The following is a 26707-nucleotide window of genomic DNA, read 5'->3' as shown; positions in this document are numbered from 1 at the left end:
CATAAGGTGGCATCTTGGCCATCTCCCTGAAACTTCAACTACCTTTTATAATGGATAAAGTGGTGAATACTTGTAGTTTAGAGTTCTGAGGCCTCCAGCTCAAGCAATGAATGCAGAGCATGGAATGTCCCACCCCATTTTAGTCTATAACGTGTTCATTTTTATGGGTAGCATGGCCGAGCGGTCTAAGGCGCTGGATTAAGGCTCCAGTCTCTTTGGGGGCGTGGGGTTGAATCCCACTGCTGCCAAACTCCTTTTAACAAAATCCCTACCCTCTAGGGCTCAAGCTTCTCTGATCTTGCTCCTGCAATTTACTGCAGTTCCTTTCCCAACTCACTGGAATCTCAAAAAACACTTACCTCTCTGCTTTAGCAGCATTAGAAAAGCTGCAATCATTGCATGTTTTGTTTGATACATGATACATACATATAATATGCATGTTGTGCACATATTACATACATGCTACACACACTACACACATATGACATACATGTTACACACATGTGACACACATGCTACTTACATATTACACACATAGTTCACACATATTACACAAATGTTACATACATATGATATACATGTTGCATGCATGTTACATACATGTCACACTCATGTTACACACCATTTAGACACAATTTTACACACATGTCACATGCATGTTACACATATTACACACATATAACATACATGTCATACACATCACATACATGCTACACACATATGCCATGCATGTCACACACATGTTACATTAATATGACACACATATGACATGCATGTTGCACATATCTTACATACATGTTACACACATATGGCATGCATATGACATGCATGGTACACACATGTTACATACATGTTACACATATGACACACAATACACATATGGCATACATATCACACATATTACATACGTGTTACACACATTATACACAGATTATACATACATATGACATACATGTTGAATGCATGTTACATACATGCCATACACTTATGAAATACATGTTACACACGTTACATACATATGACACACATGGCATACATGTTACGTACATGTCACATACAAACAATGAATGCAGAGCATGGAATGTAGACTGTCATGCCTCTTTTTAGTCCTTAGCAAGAGCACTTTCACAAGTAGCATGGCCGAGCGGTCTAAGGTGCTGGATTTAGGCTCCAGTCTCTTTGGAGGCGTGGGTTCAAATCCCACTGCTGCCAAGCTCTTGTAACAAATGCCTATCCTTGATTGCTCAAGCGTCTCTGAAGTTTCTGCTGCACTTTGCTGGCATTCCTTGCTCAACACACTGGAATCTCAGAACAGCAGCATTAGGAAATTGCATGCTTTGGTTGAGAAGTCTTCCAAAAGGGCACACTTTTGATGAGATGACTAGTGAAATCTTGTCAACGTTACAAAACAAGTCCAACTGAACGTGATTACCTCTCCTGTAAGCTAGATTCCACATTAACACTTTAAGTGTGGACACCAAAAAACAAGCAGTACTAATGAAAAGCTGGCACACTTTTCAGCAGAGTGCCAAGTGAACTTGCCACAGAATGCTGCACCCAAAGTCCACTCTCAAGTGTAAAGTGACCACCACCTGCTGCCTCAGAAAGAGGACTGAAACACATAAGGTGGCATCTTGGCCATCTCCGTGAAACTTCAACTACCTTTTATAATGGATAAAGTGGTGAATACTTGTAGTTTAGAGTTCTGAGGCCTCCAGCTCAAGCAATGAATGCAGAGCATGGAATGTCCCACCCGATTTTAGTCGATAACGTGTTTATTTTTATGGGTAGCATGGCCGAGCGGTCTAAGGCGCTGGATTAAGGCTCCAGTCTCTTTGGGGGCGTGGGTTCGAATCCCACTGCTGCCATACTCCTTTTAACAAAATCCCTACCCTCTAGGGCTCAAGCTTCTCTGATCTTGCTCCTGCAATTTACTGCAGTTCCTTTCCCAACTCACTGGAATCTCAAAAAACACTTACCTCTCTGCTTTAGCAGCATTAGAAAAGCTGCAATCATTGCATGTTTTGTTTGATACATGATACATACATATAATATGCATGTTGTGCACATATTACATACATGCTACACACACTACACACATATGACATACATGTTACACACATGTGACACACGTGCTACTTACATATTACACACATAGTTCACACATATTACACAAATGTTACATACATATGATATACATGTTGCATGCATGTTACATACATGTCACACTCATGTTGCACACCATTTAGACACAATTTTACACACATGTCACATGCATGTTACACATATTACACACATATAACATACATGTCATACACATCACATACATGCTACACACATATGCCATGCATGTCACACACATGTTACATTAATATGACACACATATGACATGCATGTTGCACATATCTTACATACATGTTACACACATATGGCATGCATATGACATGCATGGTACACACATGTTACATACATGTTACACATATGACACACAATACACATATGGCATACATATCACACATATTACATACGTGTTACACACATATTACACAGATTATACATACATATGACATACATGTTGAATGCATGTTACATACATGTCATACACTTATGAAATACATGTTACACACGTTACATACATATGACACACATGGCATACATGTTACGTACATGTCACATACAAACAATGAATGCAGAGCATGGAATGTAGACTGTCATGCCTCTTTTTAGTCCTTAGCTAGAGCACTTTCACAAGTAGCATGGCCGAGCGGTCTAAGGCGCTGGATTTAGGCTCCAGTCTCTTTGGAGGCGTGGGTTCAAATCCCACTGCTGCCAAGCTCTTGTAACAAATGCCTATCTTTGATTGCTCAAGCGTCTCTGAAGTTTCTGCTGCACTTTGCTGGCATTCCTTGCTCAACACACTGGAATCTCAGAACAGCAGCATTAGGAAATTGCATGCTTTGGTTGAGAAGTCTTCCAAAAGGGCACACTTTTGATGAGATGACTAGTGAAATCTTGTCAACGTTACAAAACAAGTCCAACTGAACGTGATTACCTCTCCTGTAAGCTAGATTCCACATTAACACTTTAAGTGTGGACACCAAAAAACAAGCAGTACTAATGAAAAGCTGGCACACTTTTCAGCAGAGTGCCAAGTGAACTTGCCACAGAATGCTGCACCCAAAGTCCACTCTCAAGTGTAAAGTGACCACCACCTGCTGCCTCAGAAAGAGGACTGAAACACATAAGGTGGCATCTTGGCCATCTCCGTGAAACTTCAACTACCTTTTATAATGGATAAAGTGGTGAATACTTGTAGTTTAGAGTTCTGAGGCCTCCAGCTCAAGCAATGAATGCAGAGCATGGAATGTCCCACCCGATTTTAGTCGATAACGTGTTCACTTTTATGGGTAGCATGGCCGAGCGGTCTAAGGCGCCGGATTAAGGCTCCAGTCTCTTTGGGGGCGTGGGTTCGAATCCCACTGCTGCCAAACTCCTTTTAACAAAATCCCTACCCTCTAGGGCTCAAGCTTCTCTGATCTTGCTCCTGCAATTTACTGCAGTTCATTTCCCAACTCACTGGAATCTCAAAAAACACTTACCTCTCTGCTTTAGCAGCATTAGAAAAGCTGCAATCATTGCATGTTTTGTTTGATACATGATACATACATATAATATGCATGTTGTGCACATATTACATACATGCTACACACACTACACACATATGACATACATGTTACACACATGTGACACACGTGCTACTTACATATTACACACATAGTTCACACATATTACACAAATGTTACATACATATGATATACATGTTGCATGCATGTTACATACATGTCACACTCATGTTACACACCATTTAGACACAATTTTACACACATGTCACATGCATGTTACACATATTACACACATATAACATACATGTCATACACATCACATACATGCTACACACATATGCCATGCATGTCACACACATGTTACATTAATATGACACACATATGACATGCATGTTGCACATATCTTACATACATGTTACACACATATGGCATGCATATGACATGCATGGTACACACATGTTACATACATGTTACACATATGACACACAATACACATATGGCATACATATCACACATATTACATACGTGTTACACACATATTACACAGATTATACATACATATGACATACATGTTGAATGCATGTTACATACATGTCATACACTTATGAAATACATGTTACACACGTTACATACATATGACACACATGACATACATGTTACGTACATGTCACATACACACAATGAATGCAGAGCATGGAATGTAGACTGTCATGCCTCTTTTTAGTCCTTAGCAAGAGCACTTTCACAGGTAGCATGGCCGAGCGGTCTAAGGCGCTGGATTTAGGCTCCAGTCTCTTTGGAGGTGTGGGTTCAAATCCCACTGCTGCCAAGCTCTTTTAACAAATGCCTATCCTTGATTGCTCAAGCGTCTCTGAAGTTTCTGCTGCACTTTGCTGGCATTCCTTGCTCAACACACTGGAATCTCAGAACAGCAGCATTAGGAAATTGCATGCTTTGGTTGAGAAGTCTTCCAAAAGGGCACACTTCTGATGAGATGACTAGTGAAATCTTGTCAACGTTACAAAACAAGTCCAACTGAACGTGATTACCTCTCCTGTAAGCTAGATTCCACATTAACACTTTAAGTGTGGACACCAAAAAACAAGCAGTACTAATGAAAAGCTGGCACACTTTTCAGCAGAGTGCCAAGTGAACTTGCCACAGAATGCTGCACCCAAAGTCCACTCTCAAGTGTAAAGTGACCACCACCTGCTGCCTCAGAAAGAGGACTGAAACACATAAGGTGGCATCTTGGCCATCTCCGTGAAACTTCAACTACCTTTTATAATGGATAAAGTGGTGAATACTTGTAGTTTAGAGTTCTGAGGCCTCCAGCTCAAGCAATGAATGCAGAGCATGGAATGTCCCACCCCATTTTAGTCGATAACGTGTTCATTTTTATGGGTAGCATGGCCGAGCGGTCTAAGGCGCTGGATTAAGGCTCCAGTCTCTTTGGGGGCGTGGGTTCGAATCCCACTGCTGCCAAACTCCTTTTAACAAAATCCCTACCCTCTAGGTCTCAAGCTTCTCTGATCTTGCTCCTGCAATTTACTGCAGTTCCTTTCCCAACTCACTGGAATCTCAAAAAACACTTACCTCTCTGCTTTAGCAGCATTAGAAAAGCTGCAATCATTGCATGTTTTGTTTGATACATGATACATACATATAATATGCATGTTGTGCACCTATTACATACATGCTACACACACTACACACATATGACATACATGTTACACACATGTGACACACGTGCTACTTACATATTACACACATAGTTCACACATATTACACAAATGTTACATACATATGATATACATGTTGCATGCATGTTACATACATGTCACACTCATGTTACACACCATTTAGACACAATTTTACACACATGTCACATGCATGTTACACATATTACACACATATAACATACATGTCATACACATCACATACATGCTACACACATATGCCATGCATGTCACACACATGTTACATTAATATGACACACATATGACATGCATGTTGCACATATCTTACATACATGTTACACACATATGGCATGCATATGACATGCATGGTACACACATGTTACATACATGTTACACATATGACACACAATACACATATGGCATACATATCACACATATTACATACGTGTTACACACATATTACACAGATTATACATACATATGACATACATGTTGAATGCATGTTACATACATGTCATACACTTATGAAATACATGTTACACACGTTACATACATATGACACACATGACATACATGTTACGTACATGTCACATACACACAATGAATGCAGAGCATGGAATGTAGACTGTCATGCCTCTTTTTAGTCCTTAGCAAGAGCACTTTCACAGGTAGCATGGCCGAGCGGTCTAAGGCGCTGGATTTAGGCTCCAGTCTCTTTGGAGGCGTGGGTTCAAATCCCACTGCTGCCAAGCTCTTTTAACAAATGCCTATCCTTGATTGCTCAAGCGTCTCTGAAGTTTCTGCTGCACTTTGCTGGCATTCCTTGCTCAACACACTGGAATCTCAGAACAGCAGCATTAGGAAATTGCATGCTTTGGTTGAGAAGTCTTCCAAAAGGGCACACTTCTGATGAGATGACTAGTGAAATCTTGTCAACGTTACAAAACAAGTCCAACTGAACGTGATTACCTCTCCTGTAAGCTAGATTCCACATTAACACTTTAAGTGTGGACACCAAAAAACAAGCAGTACTAATGAAAAGCTGGCACACTTTTCAGCAGAGTGCCAAGTGAACTTGCCACAGAATGCTGCACCCAAAGTCCACTCTCAAGTGTAAAGTGACCACCACCTGCTGCCTCAGAAAGAGGACTGAAACACATAAGGTGGCATCTTGGCCATCTCCGTGAAACTTCAACTACCTTTTATAATGGATAAAGTGGTGAATACTTGTAGTTTAGAGTTCTGAGGCCTCCAGCTCAAGCAATGAATGCAGAGCATGGAATGTCCCACCCCATTTTAGTCGATAACGTGTTCATTTTTATGGGTAGCATGGCCGAGCGGTCTAAGGCGCTGGATTAAGGCTCCAGTCTCTTTGGGGGCGTGGGTTCGAATCCCACTGCTGCCAAACTCCTTTTAACAAAATCCCTACCCTCTAGGGCTCAAGCTTCTCTGATCTTGCTCCTGCAATTTACTGCAGTTCCTTTCCCAACTCACTGGAATCTCAAAAAACACTTACCTCTCTGCTTTAGCAGCATTAGAAAAGCTGCAATCATTGCATGTTTTGTTTGATACATGATACATACATATAATATGCATGTTGTGCACCTATTACATACATGCTACACACACTACACACATATGACATACATGTTACACACATGTGACACACGTGCTACTTACATATTACACACATAGTTCACACATATTACACAAATGTTACATACATATGATATACATGTTGCATGCATGTTACATACATGTCACACTCATGTTACACACCATTTAGACACAATTTTACACACATGTCACATGCATGTTACACATATTACACACATATAACATACATGTCATACACATCACATACATGCTACACACATATGCCATGCATGTCACACACATGTTACATTAATATGACACACATATGACATGCATGTTGCACATATCTTACATACATGTTACACACATATGGCATGCATATGACATGCATGGTACACACATGTTACATACATGTTACACATATGACACACAATACACATATGGCATACATATCACACATATTACATACGTGTTACACACATATTACACAGATTATACATACATATGACATACATGTTGAATGCATGTTACATACATGTCATACACTTATGAAATACATGTTACACACGTTACATACATATGACACACATGACATACATGTTACGTACATGTCACATACACACAATGAATGCAGAGCATGGAATGTAGACTGTCATGCCTCTTTTTAGTCCTTAGCAAGAGCACTTTCACAGGTAGCATGGCCGAGCGGTCTAAGGCGCTGGATTTAGGCTCCAGTCTCTTTGGAGGCGTGGGTTCAAATCCCACTGCTGCCAAGCTCTTTTAACAAATGCCTATCCTTGATTGCTCAAGCGTCTCTGAAGTTTCTGCTGCACTTTGCTGGCATTCCTTGCTCAACACACTGGAATCTCAGAACAGCAGCATTAGGAAATTGCATGCTTTGGTTGAGAAGTCTTCCAAAAGGGCACACTTCTGATGAGATGACTAGTGAAATCTTGTCAACGTTACAAAACAAGTCCAACTGAACGTGATTACCTCTCCTGTAAGCTAGATTCCACATTAACACTTTAAGTGTGGACACCAAAAAACAAGCAGTACTAATGAAAAGCTGGCACACTTTTCAGCAGAGTGCCAAGTGAACTTGCCACAGAATGCTGCACCCAAAGTCCACTCTCAAGTGTAAAGTGACCACCACCTGCTGCCTCAGAAAGAGGACTGAAACACATAAGGTGGCATCTTGGCCATCTCCGTGAAACTTCAACTACCTTTTATAATGGATAAAGTGGTGAATACTTGTAGTTTAGAGTTCTGAGGCCTCCAGCTCAAGCAATGAATGCAGAGCATGGAATGTCCCACCCGATTTTAGTCGATAACGTGTTCATTTTTATGGGTAGCATGGCCGAGCGGTCTAAGGCGCTGGATTAAGGCTCCAGTCTCTTTGGGGGCGTGGGTTCGAATCCCACTGCTGCCAAACTCCTTTTAACAAAATCCCTACCCTCTAGGGCTCAAGCTTCTCTGATCTTGCTCCTGCAATTTACTGCAGTTCCTTTCCCAACTCACGGGAATCTCAAAAAACACTTACCTCTCTGCTTTAGCAGCATTAGAAAAGCTGCAATCATTGCATGTTTTGTTTGATACATGATACATACATATAATATGCATGTTGTGCACATATTACATACATGCTACACACACTACACACATATGACATACATGTTACACACATGTGACACACGTGCTACTTACATATTACACACATAGTTCACACATATTACACAAATGTTACATACATATGATATACATGTTGCATGCATGTTACATACATGTCACACTCATGTTACACACCATTTAGACACAATTTTACACACATGTCACATGCATGTTACACATATTACACACATATAACATACATGTCATACACATCACATACATGCTACACACATATGCCATGCATGTCACACACATGTTACATTAATATGACACACATATGACATGCATGTTGCACATATCTTACATACATGTTACACACATATGGCATGCATATGACATGCATGGTACACACATGTTACATACATGTTACACATATGACACACAATACACATATGGCATACATATCACACATATTACATACGTGTTACACACATATTACACAGATTATACATACATATGACATACATGTTGAATGCATGTTACATACATGTCATACACTTATGAAATACATGTTACACACGTTACATACATATGACACACATGACATACATGTTACGTACATGTCACATACACACAATGAATGCAGAGCATGGAATGTAGACTGTCATGCCTCTTTTTAGTCCTTAGCAAGAGCACTTTCACAGGTAGCATGGCCGAGCGGTCTAAGACGCTGGATTTAGGCTCCAGTCTCTTTGGAGGCGTGGGTTCAAATCCCACTGCTGCCAAGTTCTTTTAACAAATGCTTTGGTTGAGAAGTCTTCCAAAAGGGCACACTTCTGATGAGATGACTAGTGAAATCTTGTCAACGTTACAAAACAAGTCCAACTGAACGTGATTACCTCTCCTGTAAGCTAGATTCCACATTAACACTTTAAGTGTGGACACCAAAAAACAAGCAGTACTAATGAAAAGCTGGCACACTTTTCAGCAGAGTGCCAAGTGAACTTGCCACAGAATGCTGCACCCAAAGTCCACTCTCAAGTGTAAAGTGACCACCACCTGCTGCCTCAGAAAGAGGACTGAAACACATAAGGTGGCATCTTGGCCATCTCCGTGAAACTTCAACTACCTTTTATAATGGATAAAGTGGTGAATACTTGTAGTTTAGAGTTCTGAGGCCTCCAGCTCAAGCAATGAATGCAGAGCATGGAATGTCCCACCCGATTTTAGTCGATAACGTGTTCATTTTTATGGGTAGCATGGCCGAGTGGTCTAAGGCGCTGGATTAAGGCTCCAGTCTCTTTGGGGGCGTGGGTTCGAATCCCACTGCTGCCAAACTCCTTTTAACAAAATCCCTACCCTCTAGGGCTCAAGCTTCTCTGATCTTGCTCCTGCAATTTACTGCAGTTCCTTTCCCAACTCACGGGAATCTCAAAAAACACTTACCTCTCTGCTTTAGCAGCATTAGAAAAGCTGCAATCATTGCATGTTTTGTTTGATACATGATACATACATATAATATGCATGTTGTGCACATATTACATACATGCTACACACACTACACACATATGACATACATGTTACACACATGTGACACACGTGCTACTTACATATTACACACATAGTTCACACATATTACACAAATGTTACATACATATGATATACATGTTGCATGCATGTTACATACATGTCACACTCATGTTACACACCATTTAGACACAATTTTACACACATGTCACATGCATGTTACACATATTACACACATATAACATACATGTCATACACATCACATACAAGCTACACACATATGCCATGCATGTCACACACATGTTACATTAATATGACACACATATGACATGCATGTTGCACATATCTTACATACATGTTACACACATATGGCATGCATATGACATGCATGGTACACACATGTTACATACATGTTACACATATGACACACAATACACATATGGCATACATATCACACATATTACATACGTGTTACACACATATTACACAGATTATACATACATATGACATACATGTTGAATGCATGTTACATACATGTCATACACTTATGAAATACATGTTACACACGTTACATACATATGACACACATGACATACATGTTACGTACATGTCACATACAAACAATGAATGCAGAGCATGGAATGTAGACTGTCATGCCTCTTTTTAGTCCTTAGCAGGAGCACTTTAACAGGTACAATGGCCGAGCGGTCTAAGGTGCTGGATTTAGGCTCCAGTCTCTTTGGAGGCGTGGGTTCAAATCCCACTGCTGCCAAGTTCTTTTAACAAATGCCTATCCTTGATTGCTCAAGCGTCTCTGAAGTTTCTGCTGCACTTTGCTGGCATTCCTTGCTCAACACACTGGAATCTCAGAACAGCAGCATTAGGAAATTGCATGCTTTGGTTGAGAAGTCTTCCAAAAGGGCACACTTCTGATGAGATGACTAGTGAAATCTTGTCAACGTTACAAAACAAGTCCAACTGAACGTGATTACCTCTCCTGTAAGCTAGATTCCACATTAACACTTTAAGTGTGGACACCAAAAAACAAGCAGTACTAATGAAAAGCTGGCACACTTTTCAGCAGAGTGCCAAGTGAACTTGCCACAGAATGCTGCACCCAAAGTCCACTCTCAAGTGTAAAGTGACCACCACCTGCTGCCTCAGAAAGAGGACTGAAACACATAAGGTGGCATCTTGGCCATCTCCGTGAAACTTCAACTACCTTTTATAATGGATAAAGTGGTGAATACTTGTAGTTTAGAGTTCTGAGGCCTCCAGCTCAAGCAATGAATGCAGAGCATGGAATGTCCCACCCCATTTTAGTCGATAACGTGTTCATTTTTATGGGTAGCATGGCCGAGCGGTCTAAGGCGCTGGATTAAGGCTCCAGTCTCTTTGGGGGCGTGGGTTCGAATACCACTGCTGCCAAATTCCTTTTAAAAAAATCCCTACCCTCTAGGGCTCAAGCTTCTCTGATCTTGCTCCTGCAATTTACTGCAGTTCCTTTCCCAACTCACTGGAATCTCAAAAAACACTTACCTCTCTGCTTTAGCAGCATTAGAAAAGCTGCAATCATTGCATGTTTTGTTTGATACATGATACATACATATAATATGCATGTTGTGCACATATTACATACATGCTACACACACTACACACATATGACATACATGTTACACACATGTGACACACGTGCTACTTACATATTACACACATAGTTCACACATATTACACAAATGTTACATACATATGATATACATGTTGCATGCATGTTACATACATGTCACACTCATGTTACACACCATTTAGACACAATTTTACACACATGTCACATGCATGTTACACATATTACACACATATAACATACATGTCATACACATCACATACATGCTACACACATATGCCATGCATGTCACACACATGTTACATTAATATGACACACATATGACATGCATGTTGCACATATCTTACATACATGTTACACACATATGGCATGCATATGACATGCATGGTACACACATGTTACATACATGTTACACATATGACACACAATACACATATGGCATACATATCACACATATTACATACGTGTTACACACATATTACACAGATTATACATACATATGACATACATGTTGAATGCATGTTACATACATGTCATACACTTATGAAATACATGTTACACACGTTACATACATATGACACACATGACATAAATGTTACATACATGTCACATACACACAATGAATGCAGAGCATGGAATGTAGACTGTCATGCCTCTTTTTAGTCCTTAGCAAGAGCACTCTCACAAGTAGCATGGCCGAGCGGTCTAAGGCGCTGGATTTAGGCTCCAGTCTCTTTGGAGGCGTGGGTTCAAATCCCACTGCTGCCAAGTTCTTTTAACAAATGCCTATCCTTGATTGCTCAAGCGTCTCTGAAGTTTCTGCTGCACTTTGCTGGCATTCCTTGCTCAACACACTGGAATCTCAGAACAGCAGCATTAGGAAATTGCATGCTTTGGTTGAGAAGTCTTCCAAAAGGGCACACTTTTGATGAGATGACTAGTGAAATCTTGTCAACGTTACAAAACAAGTCCAACTGAACGTGATTACCTCTCCTGTAAGCTAGATTCCACATTAACACTTTAAGTGTGGACACCAAAAAACAAGCAGTACTAATGAAAAGCTGGCACACTTTTCAGCAGAGTGCCAAGTGAACTTGCCACAGAATGCTGCACCCAAAGTCCACTCTCAAGTGTAAAGTGACCACCACCTGCTGCCTCAGAAAGAGGACTGAAACACATAAGGTGGCATCTTGGCCATCTCCGTGAAACTTCAACTACCTTTTATAATGGATAAAGTGGTGAATACTTGTAGTTTAGAGTTCTGAGGCCTCCAGCTCAAGCAAGGAATGCAGAGCATGGAATGTCCCACCCGATTTTAGTCGATAACGTGTTCATTTTTATGGGTAGCATGGCCGAGCGGTCTAAGGCGCTGGATTAAGGCTCCAGTCTCTTTGGGGGCGTGGGTTCGAATCCCACTGCTGCCAAACTCCTTTTAACAAAATCCCTACCCTCTAGGGCTCAAGCTTCTCTGATCTTGCTCCTGCAATTTACTGCAGTTCCTTTCCCAACTCACTGGAATCTCAAAAAACACTTACCTCTCTGCTTTAGCAGCATTAGAAAAGCTGCAATCATTGCATGTTTTGTTTGATACATGATACATACATATAATATGCATGTTGTGCACATATTACATACATGCTACACACACTACACACATATGACATACATGTTACACACATGTGACACACGTGCTACTTACATATTACACACATAGTTCACACATATTACACAAATGTTACATACATATGATATACATGTTGCATGCATGTTACATACATGTCACACTCATGTTACACACCATTTAGACACAATTTTACACACATGTCACATGCATGTTACACATATTACACACATATAACATACATGTCATACACATCACATACATGCTACACACATATGCCATGCATGTCACACACATGTTACATTAATATGACACACATATGACATGCATGTTGCACATATCTTACATACATGTTACACACATATGGCATGCATATGACATGCATGGTACACACATGTTACATACATGTTACACATATGACACACAATACACATATGGCATACATATCACACATATTACATACGTGTTACACACATTATACACAGATTATACATACATATGACATACATGTTGAATGCATGTTACATACATGTCATACACTTATGAAATACATGTTACACACGTTACATACATATGACACACATGGCATACATGTTACGTACATGTCACATACAAACAATGAATGCAGAGCATGGAATGTAGACTGTCATGCCTCTTTTTAGTCCTTAGCAAGAGCATTTTCACAAGTAGCATGGCCGAGCGGTCTAAGGTGCTGGATTTAGGCTCCAGTCTCTTTGGAGGCGTGGGTTCAAATCCCACTGCTGCCAAGCTCTTGTAACAAATGCCTATCCTTGATTGCTCAAGCGTCTCTGAAGTTTCTGCTGCACTTTGCTGGCATTCCTTGCTCAACACACTGGAATCTCAGAACAGCAGCATTAGGAAATTGCATGCTTTGGTTGAGAAGTCTTCCAAAAGGGCACACTTTTGATGAGATGACTAGTGAAATCTTGTCAACGTTACAAAACAAGTCCAACTGAACGTGATTACCTCTCCTGTAAGCTAGATTCCACATTAACACTTTAAGTGTGGACACCAAAAAACAAGCAGTACTAATGAAAAGCTGGCACACTTTTCAGCAGAGTGCCAAGTGAACTTGCCACAGAATGCTGCACCCAAAGTCCACTCTCAAGTGTAAAGTGACCACCACCTGCTGCCTCAGAAAGAGGACTGAAACACATAAGGTGGCATCTTGGCCATCTCCGTGAAACTTCAACTACCTTTTATAATGGATAAAGTGGTGAATACTTGTAGTTTAGAGTTCTGAGGCCTCCAGCTCAAGCAATGAATGCAGAGCATGGAATGTCCCACCCGATTTTAGTCGATAACGTGTTCATTTTTATGGGTAGCATGGCCGAGCGGTCTAAGGCGCTGGATTAAGGCTCCAGTCTCTTTGGGGGCGTGGGTTCGAATCCCACTGCTGCCATACTCCTTTTAACAAAATCCCTACCCTCTAGGGCTCAAGCTTCTCTGATCTTGCTCCTGCAATTTACTGCAGTTCCTTTCCCAACTCACTGGAATCTCAAAAAACACTTACCTCTCTGCTTTAGCAGCATTAGAAAAGCTGCAATCATTGCATGTTTTGTTTGATACATGATACATACATATAATATGCATGTTGTGCACATATTACATACATGCTACACACACTACACACATATGACATACATGTTACACACATGTGACACACGTGCTTTTTACATATTACACACATAGTTCACACATATTACACAAATGTTACATACATATGATATACATGTTGCATGCATGTTACATACATGTCACACTCATGTTACACACCATTTAGACACAATTTTACACACATGTCACATGCATGTTATACATATTACACACATATAACATACATGTCATACAGATCACATACATGCTACACACATATGCCATGCATGTCACACACATGTTACATTAATATGACACACATATGACATGCATGTTGCACATATCTTACATACATGTTACACACATATGGCATGCATATGACATGCATGGTACACACATGTTACATACATGTTACACATATGACACACAATACACATATGGCATACATATCACACATATTACATACGTGTTACACACATATTACACAGATTATACATACATATGACATACATGTTGAATGCATGTTACATACATGTCATACACTTATGAAATAGATGTTACACACGTTACATACATATGGCACACATGACATAAATGTTACATACATGTCACATACACACAATGAATGCAGAGCATGGAATGTAGACTGTCATGCCTCTTTTTAGTCCTTAGCAAGAGCACTCTCACAAGTAGCATGGCCGAGCGGTCTAAGGCACTGGATTTAGGCTCCAGTCTCTTTGGAGGCGTGGGTTCAAATCCCACTGCTGCCAAGCTCTTTTAACAAATGCCTATCCTTGATTGCTCAAGCGTCTCTGAAGTTTCTGCTGCACTTTGCTGGCATTCCTTGCTCAACACACTGGAATCTCAGAACAGCAGCATTAGGAAATTGCATGCTTTGGTTGAGAAGTCTTCCAAAAGGGCACACTTCTGATGAGATGACTAGTGAAATCTTGTCAACGTTACAAAACAAGTCCAACTGAACGTGATTACCTCTCCTGTAAGCTAGATTCCACATTAACACTTTAAGTGTGGACACCAAAAAACAAGCAGTACTAATGAAAAGCTGGCACACTTTTCAGCAGAGTGCCAAGTGAACTTGCCACAGAATGCTGCACCCAAAGTCCACTCTCAAGTGTAAAGTGACCACCACCTGCTGCCTCAGAAAGAGGACTGAAACACATAAGGTGGCATCTTGGCCATCTCCGTGAAACTTCAACTACCTTTTATAATGGATAAAGTGGTGAATACTTGTAGTTTAGAGTTCTGAGGCCTCCAGCTCAAGCAATGAATGCAGAGCATGGAATGTCCCACCCCATTTTAGTCGATAACGTGTTCATTTTTATGGGTAGCATGGCCGAGCGGTCTAAGGCGCTGGATTAAGGCTCCAGTCTCTTTGGGGGCGTGGGTTCGAATACCACTGCTGCCAAATTCCTTTTAAAAAAATCCCTACCCTCTAGGGCTCAAGCTTCTCTGATCTTGCTCCTGCAATTTACTGCAGTTCCTTTCCCAACTCACTGGAATCTCAAAAAACACTTACCTCTCTGCTTTAGCAGCATTAGAAAAGCTGCAATCATTGCATGTTTTGTTTGATACATGATACATACATATAATATGCATGTTGTGCACATATTACATACATGCTACACACACTACACACATATGACATACATGTTACACACATGTGACACACGTGCTACTTACATATTACACACATAGTTCACACATATTACACAAATGTTACATACATATGATATACATGTTGCATGCATGTTACATACATGTCACACTCATGTTACACACCATTTAGACACAATTTTACACACATGTCACATGCATGTTACACATATTACACACATATAACATACATGTCATACACATCACATACATGCTACACACATATGCCATGCATGTCACACACATGTTACATTAATATGACACACATATGACATGCATGTTGCACATATCTTACATACATGTTACACACATATGGCATGCATATGACATGCATGGTACACACATGTTACATACATGTTACACATATGACACACAATACACATATGGCATACATATCACACATATTACATACGTGTTACACACATATTACACAGATTATACATACATATGACATACATGTTGAATGCATGTTACATACATGTCATACACTTATGAAATACATGTTACACACGTTACATACATATGACACACATGACATAAATGTTACATACATGTCACATACACACAATGAATGCAGAGCATGGAATGTAGACTGTCATGCCTCTTTTTAGTCCTTAGCAAGAGCACTCTCACAAGTAGCATGGCCGAGCGGTCTAAGGCGCTGGATTTAGGCTCCAGTCTCTTTGGAGGCGTGGGTTCAAATCCCACTGCTGCCAAGTTCTTTTAACAAATGCCTATCCTTGATTGCTCAAGCGTCTCTGAAGTTTCTGCTGCACTTTGCTGGCATTCCTTGCTCAACACACTGGAATCTCAGAACAGCAGCATTAGGAAATTGCATGCTTTGGTTGAGAAGTCTTCCAAAAGGGCACACTTTTGATGAGATGACTAGTGAAATCTTGTCAACGTTACAAAACAAGTCCAACTGAACGTGATTACCTCTCCTGTAAGCTAGATTCCACATTAACACTTTAAGTGTGGACACCAAAAAACAAGCAGTACTAATGAAAAGCTGGCACACTTTTCAGCAGAGTGCCAAGTGAACTTGCCACAGAATGCTGCACCCAAAGTCCACTCTCAAGTGTAAAGTGACCACCACCTGCTGCCTCAGAAAGAGGACTGAAACACATAAGGTGGCATCTTGGCCATCTCCGTGAAACTTCAACTACCTTTTATAATGGATAAAGTGGTGAATACTTGTAGTTTAGAGTTCTGAGGCCTCCAGCTCAAGCAAGGAATGCAGAGCATGGAATGTCCCACCCGATTTTAGTCGATAACGTGTTCATTTTTATGGGTAGCATGGCCGAGCGGTCTAAGGCGCTGGATTAAGGCTCCAGTCTCTTTGGGGGCGTGGGTTCGAATCCCACTGCTGCCAAACTCCTTTTAACAAAATCCCTACCCTCTAGGGCTCAAGCTTCTCTGATCTTGCTCCTGCAATTTACTGCAGTTCCTTTCCCAACTCACTGGAATCTCAAAAAACACTTACCTCTCTGCTTTAGCAGCATTAGAAAAGCTGCAATCATTGCATGTTTTGTTTGATACATGATACATACATATAATATGCATGTTGTGCACATATTACATACATGCTACACACACTACACACATATGACATACATGTTACACACATGTGACACACGTGCTACTTACATATTACACACATAGTTCACACATATTACACAAATGTTACATACATATGATATACATGTTGCATGCATGTTACATACATGTCACACTCATGTTACACACCATTTAGACACAATTTTACACACATGTCACATGCATGTTACACATATTACACACATATAACATACATGTCATACACATCACATACATGCTACACACATATGCCATGCATGTCACACACATGTTACATTAATATGACACACATATGACATGCATGTTGCACATATCTTACATACATGTTACACACATATGGCATGCATATGACATGCATGGTACACACATGTTACATACATGTTACACATATGACACACAATACACATATGGCATACATATCACACATATTACATACGTGTTACACACATTATACACAGATTATACATACATATGACATACATGTTGAATGCATGTTACATACATGTCATACACTTATGAAATACATGTTACACACGTTACATACATATGACACACATGGCATACATGTTACGTACATGTCACATACAAACAATGAATGCAGAGCATGGAATGTAGACTGTCATGCCTCTTTTTAGTCCTTAGCAAGAGCATTTTCACAAGTAGCATGGCCGAGCGGTCTAAGGTGCTGGATTTAGGCTCCAGTCTCTTTGGAGGCGTGGGTTCAAATCCCACTGCTGCCAAGCTCTTGTAACAAATGCCTATCCTTGATTGCTCAAGCGTCTCTGAAGTTTCTGCTGCACTTTGCTGGCATTCCTTGCTCAACACACTGGAATCTCAGAACAGCAGCATTAGGAAATTGCATGCTTTGGTTGAGAAGTCTTCCAAAAGGGCACACTTTTGATGAGATGACTAGTGAAATCTTGTCAACGTTACAAAACAAGTCCAACTGAACGTGATTACCTCTCCTGTAAGCTAGATTCCACATTAACACTTTAAGTGTGGACACCAAAAAACAAGCAGTACTAATGAAAAGCTGGCACACTTTTCAGCAGAGTGCCAAGTGAACTTGCCACAGAATGCTGCACCCAAAGTCCACTCTCAAGTGTAAAGTGACCACCACCTGCTGCCTCAGAAAGAGGACTGAAACACATAAGGTGGCATCTTGGCCATCTCCGTGAAACTTCAACTACCTTTTATAATGGATAAAGTGGTGAATACTTGTAGTTTAGAGTTCTGAGGCCTCCAGCTCAAGCAATGAATGCAGAGCATGGAATGTCCCACCCGATTTTAGTCGATAACGTGTTCATTTTTATGGGTAGCATGGCCGAGCGGTCTAAGGCGCTGGATTAAGGCTCCAGTCTCTTTGGGGGCGTGGGTTCGAATCCCACTGCTGCCATACTCCTTTTAACAAAATCCCTACCCTCTAGGGCTCAAGCTTCTCTGATCTTGCTCCTGCAATTTACTGCAGTTCCTTTCCCAACTCACTGGAATCTCAAAAAACACTTACCTCTCTGCTTTAGCAGCATTAGAAAAGCTGCAATCATTGCATGTTTTGTTTGATACATGATACATACATATAATATGCATGTTGTGCACATATTACATACATGCTACACACACTACACACATATGACATACATGTTACACACATGTGACACACGTGCTTTTTACATATTACACACATAGTTCACACATATTACACAAATGTTACATACATATGATATACATGTTGCATGCATGTTACATACATGTCACACTCATGTTACACACCATTTAGACACAATTTTACACACATGTCACATGCATGTTATACATATTACACACATATAACATACATGTCATACAGATCACATACATGCTACACACATATGCCATGCATGTCACACACATGTTACATTAATATGACACACATATGACATGCATGTTGCACATATCTTACATACATGTTACACACATATGGCATGCATATGACATGCATGGTACACACATGTTACATACATGTTACACATATGACACACAATACACATATGGCATACATATCACACATATTACATACGTGTTACACACATATTACACAGATTATACATACATATGACATACATGTTGAATGCATGTTACATACATGTCATACACTTATGAAATAGATGTTACACACGTTACATACATATGGCACACATGACATAAATGTTACATACATGTCACATACACACAATGAATGCAGAGCATGGAATGTAGACTGTCATGCCTCTTTTTAGTCCTTAGCAAGAGCACTCTCACAAGTAGCATGGCCGAGCGGTCTAAGGCACTGGATTTAGGCTCCAGTCTCTTTGGAGGCGTGGGTTCAAATCCCACTGCTGCCAAGCTCTTTTAACAAATGCCTATCCTTGATTGCTCAAGCGTCTCTGAAGTTTCTGCTGCACTTTGCTGGCATTCCTTGCTCAACACACTGGAATCTCAGAACAGCAGCATTAGGAAATTGCATGCTTTGGTTGAGAAGTCTTCCAAAAGGGCACACTTCTGATGAGATGACTAGTGAAATCTTGTCAACGTTACAAAACAAGTCCAACTGAACGTGATTACCTCTCCTGTAAGCTAGATTCCACATTAACACTTTAAGTGTGGACACCAAAAAACAAGCAGTACTAATGAAAAGCTGGCACACTTTTCAGCAGAGTGCCAAGTGAACTTGCCACAGAATGCTGCACCCAAAGTCCACTCTCAAGTGTAAAGTGACCACCACCTGCTGCCTCAGAAAGAGGACTGAAACACATAAGGTGGCATCTTGGCCATCTCCGTGAAACTTCAACTACCTTTTATAATGGATAAAGTGGTGAATACTTGTAGTTTAGAGTTCTGAGGCCTCCAGCTCAAGCAATGAATGCAGAGCATGGAATGTCCCACCCCATTTTAGTCGATAACGTGTTCATTTTTATGGGTAGCATGGCCGAGCGCTCTAAGGCGCTGGATTAAGGCTCCAGTCTCTTTGGGGGCGTGGGTTCGAATCCCACTGCTGCCAAACTCCTTTTAACAAAATCCCTACCCTCTAGGGCTCAAGCTTCTCTGATCTTGCTCCTGCAATTTACTGCAGTTCCTTTCCCAACTCACTGGAATCTCAAAAAACACTTACCTCTCTGCTTTAGCAGCATTAGAAAAGCTGCAATCATTGCATGTTTTGTTTGATACATGATACATACATATAATATGCATGTTGTGCACATATTACATACATGCTACACACACTACACACATATGACATACATGTTACACACATGTGACACACGTGCTTTTTACATATTACACACATAGTTCACACATATTACACAAATGTTACATACATATGATATACATGTTGCATGCATGTTACATACATGTCACACTCATGTTACACACCATTTAGACACAATTTTACACACATGTCACATGCATGTTACACATATTACACACATATAACATACATGTCATACACATCACATACATGCTACACACATATGCCATGCATGTCACACACATGTTACATTAATATGACACACATATGACATGCATGTTGCACATATCTTACATACATGTTACACACATATGGCATGCATATGACATGCATGGTACACACATGTTACATACATGTTACACATATGACACACAATACACATATGGCATACATATCACACATATTACATACGTGTTACACACATATTACACAGATTATACATACATATGACATACATGTTGAATGCATGTTACATACATGTCATACACTTATGAAATACATGTTACACACGTTACATACATATGACACACATGACATACATGTTACGTACATGTCACATACACACAATGAATGCAGAGCATGGAATGTAGACTGTCATGCCTCTTTTTAGTCCTTAGCAAGAGCACTTTCACAGGTAGCATGGCCGAGCGGTCTAAGGCACTGGATTTAGGCTCCAGTCTCTTTGGAGGCGTGGGTTCAAATCCCACTGCTGCCAAGCTCTTTTAACAAATGCCTATCCTTGATTGCTCAAGCGTCTCTGAAGTTTCTGCTGCACTTTGCTGGCATTCCTTGCTCAACACACTGGAATCTCAGAACAGCAGCATTAGGAAATTGCATGCTTTGGTTGAGAAGTCTTCCAAAAGGGCACACTTCTGATGAGATGACTAGTGAAATCTTGTCAACGTTACAAAACAAGTCCAACTGAACGTGATTACCTCTCCTGTAAGCTAGATTCCACATTAACACTTTAAGTGTGGACACCAAAAAACAAGCAGTACTAATGAAAAGCTGGCACACTTTTCAGCAGAGTGCCAAGTGAACTTGCCACAGAATGCTGCACCCAAAGTCCACTCTCAAGTGTAAAGTGACCACCACCTGCTGCCTCAGAAAGAGGACTGAAACACATAAGGTGGCATCTTGGCCATCTCCGTGAAACTTCAACTACCTTTTATAATGGATAAAGTGGTGAATACTTGTAGTTTAGAGTTCTGAGGCCTCCAGCTCAAGCAATGAATGCAGAGCATGGAATGTCCCACCCCATTTTAGTCGATAACGTGTTCATTTTTATGGGTAGCATGGCCGAGCGGTCTAAGGCGCTGGATTAAGGCTCCAGTCTCTTTGGGGGCGTGGGTTCGAATACCACTGCTGCCAAATTCCTTTTAAAAAAATCCCTACCCTCTAGGGCTCAAGCTTCTCTGATCTTGCTCCTGCAATTTACTGCAGTTCCTTTCCCAACTCACTGGAATCTCAAAAAACACTTACCTCTCTGCTTTAGCAGCATTAGAAAAGCTGCAATCATTGCATGTTTTGTTTGATACATGATACATACATATAATATGCATGTTGTGCACATATTACATACATGCTACACACACTACACACATATGACATACATGTTACACACATGTGACACACGTGCTACTTACATATTACACACATAGTTCACACATATTACACAAATGTTACATACATATGATATACATGTTGCATGCATGTTACATACATGTCACACTCATGTTACACACCATTTAGACACAATTTTACACACATGTCACATGCATGTTACACATATTACACACATATAACATACATGTCATACACATCACATACATGCTACACACATATGCCATGCATGTCACACACATGTTACATTAATATGACACACATATGACATGCATGTTGCACATATCTTACATACATGTTACACACATATGGCATGCATATGACATGCATGGTACACACATGTTACATACATGTTACACATATGACACACAATACACATATGGCATACATATCACACATATTACATACGTGTTACACACATATTACACAGATTATACATACATATGACATACATGTTGAATGCATGTTACATACATGTCATACACTTATGAAATACATGTTACACACGTTACATACATATGACACACATGACATAAATGTTACATACATGTCACATACACACAATGAATGCAGAGCATGGAATGTAGACTGTCATGCCTCTTTTTAGTCCTTAGCAAGAGCACTCTCACAAGTAGCATGGCCGAGCGGTCTAAGGCGCTGGATTTAGGCTCCAGTCTCTTTGGAGGCGTGGGTTCAAATCCCACTGCTGCCAAGTTCTTTTAACAAATGCCTATCCTTGATTGCTCAAGCGTCTCTGAAGTTTCTGCTGCACTTTGCTGGCATTCCTTGCTCAACACACTGGAATCTCAGAACAGCAGCATTAGGAAATTGCATGCTTTGGTTGAGAAGTCTTCCAAAAGGGCACACTTTTGATGAGATGACTAGTGAAATCTTGTCAACGTTACAAAACAAGTCCAACTGAACGTGATTACCTCTCCTGTAAGCTAGATTCCACATTAACACTTTAAGTGTGGACACCAAAAAACAAGCAGTACTAATGAAAAGCTGGCACACTTTTCAGCAGAGTGCCAAGTGAACTTGCCACAGAATGCTGCACCCAAAGTCCACTCTCAAGTGTAAAGTGACCACCACCTGCTGCCTCAGAAAGAGGACTGAAACACATAAGGTGGCATCTTGGCCATCTCCGTGAAACTTCAACTACCTTTTATAATGGATAAAGTGGTGAATACTTGTAGTTTAGAGTTCTGAGGCCTCCAGCTCAAGCAAGGAATGCAGAGCATGGAATGTCCCACCCGATTTTAGTCGATAACGTGTTCATTTTTATGGGTAGCATGGCCGAGCGGTCTAAGGCGCTGGATTAAGGCTCCAGTCTCTTTGGGGGCGTGGGTTCGAATCCCACTGCTGCCAAACTCCTTTTAACAAAATCCCTACCCTCTAGGGCTCAAGCTTCTCTGATCTTGCTCCTGCAATTTACTGCAGTTCCTTTCCCAACTCACTGGAATCTCAAAAAACACTTACCTCTCTGCTTTAGCAGCATTAGAAAAGCTGCAATCATTGCATGTTTTGTTTGATACATGATACATACATATAATATGCATGTTGTGCACATATTACATACATGCTACACACACTACACACATATGACATACATGTTACACACATGTGACACACGTGCTACTTACATATTACACACATAGTTCACACATATTACACAAATGTTACATACATATGATATACATGTTGCATGCATGTTACATACATGTCACACTCATGTTACACACCATTTAGACACAATTTTACACACATGTCACATGCATGTTACACATATTACACACATATAACATACATGTCATACACATCACATACATGCTACACACATATGCCATGCATGTCACACACATGTTACATTAATATGACACACATATGACATGCATGTTGCACATATCTTACATACATGTTACACACATATGGCATGCATATGACATGCATGGTACACACATGTTACATACATGTTACACATATGACACACAATACACATATGGCATACATATCACACATATTACATACGTGTTACACACATTATACACAGATTATACATACATATGACATACATGTTGAATGCATGTTACATACATGTCATACACTTATGAAATACATGTTACACACGTTACATACATATGACACACATGGCATACATGTTACGTACATGTCACATACAAACAATGAATGCAGAGCATGGAATGTAGACTGTCATGCCTCTTTTTAGTCCTTAGCAAGAGCATTTTCACAAGTAGCATGGCCGAGCGGTCTAAGGTGCTGGATTTAGGCTCCAGTCTCTTTGGAGGCGTGGGTTCAAATCCCACTGCTGCCAAGCTCTTGTAACAAATGCCTATCCTTGATTGCTCAAGCGTCTCTGAAGTTTCTGCTGCACTTTGCTGGCATTCCTTGCTCAACACACTGGAATCTCAGAACAGCAGCATTAGGAAATTGCATGCTTTGGTTGAGAAGTCTTCCAAAAGGGCACACTTTTGATGAGATGACTAGTGAAATCTTGTCAACGTTACAAAACAAGTCCAACTGAACGTGATTACCTCTCCTGTAAGCTAGATTCCACATTAACACTTTAAGTGTGGACACCAAAAAACAAGCAGTACTAATGAAAAGCTGGCACACTTTTCAGCAGAGTGCCAAGTGAACTTGCCACAGAATGCTGCACCCAAAGTCCACTCTCAAGTGTAAAGTGACCACCACCTGCTGCCTCAGAAAGAGGACTGAAACACATAAAGTGGCATCTTGGCCATCTCCGTGAAACTTCAACTACCTTTTATAATGGATAAAGTGGTGAATACTTGTAGTTTAGAGTTCTGAGGCCTCCAGCTCAAGCAATGAATGCAGAGCATGGAATGTCCCACCCGATTTTAGTCGATAACGTGTTCATTTTTATGGGTAGCATGGCCGAGCGGTCTAAGGCGCTGGATTAAGGCTCCAGTCTCTTTGGGGGCGTGGGTTCGAATCCCACTGCTGCCATACTCCTTTTAACAAAATCCCTACCCTCTAGGGCTCAAGCTTCTCTGATCTTGCTCCTGCAATTTACTGCAGTTCCTTTCCCAACTCACTGGAATCTCAAAAAACACTTACCTCTCTGCTTTAGCAGCATTAGAAAAGCTGCAATCATTGCATGTTTTGTTTGATACATGATACATACATATAATATGCATGTTGTGCACATATTACATACATGCTACACACACTACACACATATGACATACATGTTACACACATGTGACACACGTGCTTTTTACATATTACACACATAGTTCACACATATTACACAAATGTTACATACATATGATATACATGTTGCATGCATGTTACATACATGTCACACTCATGTTACACACCATTTAGACACAATTTTACACACATGTCACATGCATGTTATACATATTACACACATATAACATACATGTCATACAGATCACATACATGCTACACACATATGCCATGCATGTCACACACATGTTACATTAATATGACACACATATGACATGCATGTTGCACATATCTTACATACATGTTACACACATATGGCATGCATATGACATGCATGGTACACACATGTTACATACATGTTACACATATGACACACAATACACATATGGCATACATATC

General features: G+C 40.4%; 28 non-coding genes across 28 annotated transcripts; all 28 read left to right on the top strand.

The window, feature by feature from the left end:
* Positions 1-1130: 1130 nt before the first annotated feature.
* On the top strand, positions 1131-1212 carry TRNAL-UAG (transfer RNA leucine (anticodon UAG)). Its single transcript has one exon. It is a non-coding gene; the product is annotated as a tRNA-Leu (tRNA).
* A 574-nt stretch (positions 1213-1786) lies between these two features.
* TRNAL-AAG (transfer RNA leucine (anticodon AAG)) lies at positions 1787-1868 on the top strand. Its single transcript has one exon. It is a non-coding gene; the product is annotated as a tRNA-Leu (tRNA).
* Positions 1869-2750: 882 nt separating this feature from the next.
* Positions 2751-2832, top strand: TRNAL-UAG (transfer RNA leucine (anticodon UAG)). Its single transcript has one exon. It is a non-coding gene; the product is annotated as a tRNA-Leu (tRNA).
* A 574-nt stretch (positions 2833-3406) lies between these two features.
* TRNAL-AAG (transfer RNA leucine (anticodon AAG)) lies at positions 3407-3488 on the top strand. Its single transcript has one exon. It is a non-coding gene; the product is annotated as a tRNA-Leu (tRNA).
* Positions 3489-4370: 882 nt separating this feature from the next.
* Positions 4371-4452, top strand: TRNAL-UAG (transfer RNA leucine (anticodon UAG)). Its single transcript has one exon. It is a non-coding gene; the product is annotated as a tRNA-Leu (tRNA).
* Positions 4453-5026: 574 nt separating this feature from the next.
* On the top strand, positions 5027-5108 carry TRNAL-AAG (transfer RNA leucine (anticodon AAG)). Its single transcript has one exon. It is a non-coding gene; the product is annotated as a tRNA-Leu (tRNA).
* Positions 5109-5990: 882 nt separating this feature from the next.
* TRNAL-UAG (transfer RNA leucine (anticodon UAG)) lies at positions 5991-6072 on the top strand. Its single transcript has one exon. It is a non-coding gene; the product is annotated as a tRNA-Leu (tRNA).
* A 574-nt stretch (positions 6073-6646) lies between these two features.
* TRNAL-AAG (transfer RNA leucine (anticodon AAG)) lies at positions 6647-6728 on the top strand. The gene has a single exon. It is a non-coding gene; the product is annotated as a tRNA-Leu (tRNA).
* An 882-nt stretch (positions 6729-7610) lies between these two features.
* On the top strand, positions 7611-7692 carry TRNAL-UAG (transfer RNA leucine (anticodon UAG)). Its single transcript has one exon. It is a non-coding gene; the product is annotated as a tRNA-Leu (tRNA).
* Positions 7693-8266: 574 nt separating this feature from the next.
* TRNAL-AAG (transfer RNA leucine (anticodon AAG)) lies at positions 8267-8348 on the top strand. Its single transcript has one exon. It is a non-coding gene; the product is annotated as a tRNA-Leu (tRNA).
* Positions 8349-9230: 882 nt separating this feature from the next.
* Positions 9231-9312, top strand: TRNAL-UAG (transfer RNA leucine (anticodon UAG)). The gene has a single exon. It is a non-coding gene; the product is annotated as a tRNA-Leu (tRNA).
* Positions 9313-9780: 468 nt separating this feature from the next.
* Positions 9781-9862, top strand: TRNAL-AAG (transfer RNA leucine (anticodon AAG)). Its single transcript has one exon. It is a non-coding gene; the product is annotated as a tRNA-Leu (tRNA).
* Positions 9863-12364: 2502 nt separating this feature from the next.
* TRNAL-UAG (transfer RNA leucine (anticodon UAG)) lies at positions 12365-12446 on the top strand. Its single transcript has one exon. It is a non-coding gene; the product is annotated as a tRNA-Leu (tRNA).
* A 574-nt stretch (positions 12447-13020) lies between these two features.
* Positions 13021-13102, top strand: TRNAL-AAG (transfer RNA leucine (anticodon AAG)). The gene has a single exon. It is a non-coding gene; the product is annotated as a tRNA-Leu (tRNA).
* Positions 13103-13984: 882 nt separating this feature from the next.
* TRNAL-UAG (transfer RNA leucine (anticodon UAG)) lies at positions 13985-14066 on the top strand. The gene has a single exon. It is a non-coding gene; the product is annotated as a tRNA-Leu (tRNA).
* Positions 14067-14640: 574 nt separating this feature from the next.
* On the top strand, positions 14641-14722 carry TRNAL-AAG (transfer RNA leucine (anticodon AAG)). The gene has a single exon. It is a non-coding gene; the product is annotated as a tRNA-Leu (tRNA).
* An 882-nt stretch (positions 14723-15604) lies between these two features.
* On the top strand, positions 15605-15686 carry TRNAL-UAG (transfer RNA leucine (anticodon UAG)). The gene has a single exon. It is a non-coding gene; the product is annotated as a tRNA-Leu (tRNA).
* Positions 15687-17224: 1538 nt separating this feature from the next.
* Positions 17225-17306, top strand: TRNAL-UAG (transfer RNA leucine (anticodon UAG)). Its single transcript has one exon. It is a non-coding gene; the product is annotated as a tRNA-Leu (tRNA).
* Positions 17307-17880: 574 nt separating this feature from the next.
* On the top strand, positions 17881-17962 carry TRNAL-AAG (transfer RNA leucine (anticodon AAG)). Its single transcript has one exon. It is a non-coding gene; the product is annotated as a tRNA-Leu (tRNA).
* An 882-nt stretch (positions 17963-18844) lies between these two features.
* TRNAL-UAG (transfer RNA leucine (anticodon UAG)) lies at positions 18845-18926 on the top strand. Its single transcript has one exon. It is a non-coding gene; the product is annotated as a tRNA-Leu (tRNA).
* A 574-nt stretch (positions 18927-19500) lies between these two features.
* TRNAL-AAG (transfer RNA leucine (anticodon AAG)) lies at positions 19501-19582 on the top strand. Its single transcript has one exon. It is a non-coding gene; the product is annotated as a tRNA-Leu (tRNA).
* An 882-nt stretch (positions 19583-20464) lies between these two features.
* Positions 20465-20546, top strand: TRNAL-UAG (transfer RNA leucine (anticodon UAG)). The gene has a single exon. It is a non-coding gene; the product is annotated as a tRNA-Leu (tRNA).
* Positions 20547-21120: 574 nt separating this feature from the next.
* TRNAL-AAG (transfer RNA leucine (anticodon AAG)) lies at positions 21121-21202 on the top strand. Its single transcript has one exon. It is a non-coding gene; the product is annotated as a tRNA-Leu (tRNA).
* An 882-nt stretch (positions 21203-22084) lies between these two features.
* On the top strand, positions 22085-22166 carry TRNAL-UAG (transfer RNA leucine (anticodon UAG)). The gene has a single exon. It is a non-coding gene; the product is annotated as a tRNA-Leu (tRNA).
* A 1538-nt stretch (positions 22167-23704) lies between these two features.
* On the top strand, positions 23705-23786 carry TRNAL-UAG (transfer RNA leucine (anticodon UAG)). The gene has a single exon. It is a non-coding gene; the product is annotated as a tRNA-Leu (tRNA).
* A 574-nt stretch (positions 23787-24360) lies between these two features.
* Positions 24361-24442, top strand: TRNAL-AAG (transfer RNA leucine (anticodon AAG)). Its single transcript has one exon. It is a non-coding gene; the product is annotated as a tRNA-Leu (tRNA).
* Positions 24443-25324: 882 nt separating this feature from the next.
* On the top strand, positions 25325-25406 carry TRNAL-UAG (transfer RNA leucine (anticodon UAG)). The gene has a single exon. It is a non-coding gene; the product is annotated as a tRNA-Leu (tRNA).
* Positions 25407-25980: 574 nt separating this feature from the next.
* Positions 25981-26062, top strand: TRNAL-AAG (transfer RNA leucine (anticodon AAG)). The gene has a single exon. It is a non-coding gene; the product is annotated as a tRNA-Leu (tRNA).
* The last annotated feature ends 645 nt before the right edge of the window (positions 26063-26707 follow it).

This window comes from Lithobates pipiens, unplaced genomic scaffold (assembly GCF_037356315.1).
Source record: "Lithobates pipiens isolate NorthernLeopardFrog02 unplaced genomic scaffold, aLitPip1_a1.2 Scaffold_28, whole genome shotgun sequence".
NCBI lineage: Eukaryota > Metazoa > Chordata > Amphibia > Anura > Ranidae > Lithobates > Lithobates pipiens.
This window is presented reverse-complemented; position numbering and strand designations above follow the sequence as displayed.